Consider the following 1,577-nt stretch of genomic DNA (forward strand, 5'->3'; position numbering starts at 1 on the left):
GTAAAACTGCCAGCATTCTCAAGGCACCTTATATTTTTATTTTTTTTAAATAACATGCATGTTCTGAAATTACAGTTTACATTGCATGGAGATTACCATTTACTGCTGTCATGGAAATAGCATTTTAATGTGGATATGTCTTCAGAGCAAATAGGAGACCAATAACAATAATTCACATAGAAAACCTCCTACCTGACCAAGATAAAATTCAAGGAAAATGCTCTTCTAGCTCACTTTTGAAAACTGATTTATCTTTCTTGTAGTGAGCTTTTTATAATAAATCAAAATGAGAAAAGAATAAGGTAACCAAGTCTTCTGGGCTTGAAACAATTAGGACAGAGAAACCAGTCTCCTTTCGAACCAGTTGAAGTAGGGCAGTAGTTTAACAGACAGGAAAACTGCCACATGCTGGAAAGTATCACCATAGGTCACATCCACAAAACTGTATTAATTGAATAATTTGTTTCCACTATGTCTTTGGTTTGGGTTTTTTGGGTTTTTTTAAAAATTGCATCATAGAAGTTTGCTGTCATGAGCAGAGAGGTACTCTTCATCTGTCTCACAAACATAATCAAATGCAATAAACCTAATTTCTATATAATACAGAAGACTGTGTTCGTTTTGTTCAATGCAAATTATGAACAATCTATTTAATTTAAAAATATTTTACACATTTTTGTTTTATATTTATCAGGGTGGCTGTTTGCAGTTACCTCTTTTTACTGACCAGCCCCTCTGTAATGATCCTAGATAGGGTGTATCTGTACATGAACACACACACACACACACCATGCACACATTCCTCTGTGTGTGCATGTGTGTATTTTATATATGTACAGAGCTGTGTATGTATGTGTATGTGTATATATATTTATATACACACATACACGTAAGTGTGTGTATATACCTACACTAACCTGTAGGAGTATAGATATAGAGCTCTCTCTATATATATGTATATATGTAAAATCACTTTCAGGAACAATTGTAAACTTTATTACAAAACAAGTAAGCTTAGCTTGTGTCCAAAGCTGACTACATTAGAATAAAATTATTTAAGGTCTGTAGGCTTTAAATACAGTATGTACTGTATGTGCATAATGCTTTGTGAATACTTCAGATTTAATTTTATTAAAATATTATTCTGCTTCAAATGTTGTGTTTGTTTTAGAAGGAAATTACTTTTTTATTACTGTTTTTAAATATTTAAAATGTTCACATGATTTTCTGATCCAATAGCTTCAATGTGAAATTCCTCTAGGACGAGAACTGGTTTCAGAAAAGCATGCAACCCAGTTGGGGGGGAGCACTTAGTTTTAACTAAAACCAAACTAAACCCTCTGTTCTAAACCAGTGCTACAGAGAGCTGCAATAATGGTGGTCCATCACATTATAAGTTGGGGTCAGAATGGTAAAGGACACTTTTAGTCATACATAGCTAGTAGATAAACACAAGGTGGGTCAATCTTCCCTTATTTAATATTCCTGTGAGTGCTGAGCTACTGAGCAAGGCTCTGCTTTACCTTTGCTTTTAAAGATACAAAAATGAGTTACATGAATCCCCTTGTAAGTTAAAA

Source organism: Acanthisitta chloris, unplaced genomic scaffold (genome assembly GCF_000695815.1).
Source record: "Acanthisitta chloris isolate BGI_N310 unplaced genomic scaffold, ASM69581v1 scaffold45, whole genome shotgun sequence".
Lineage (NCBI taxonomy): Eukaryota > Metazoa > Chordata > Aves > Passeriformes > Acanthisittidae > Acanthisitta > Acanthisitta chloris.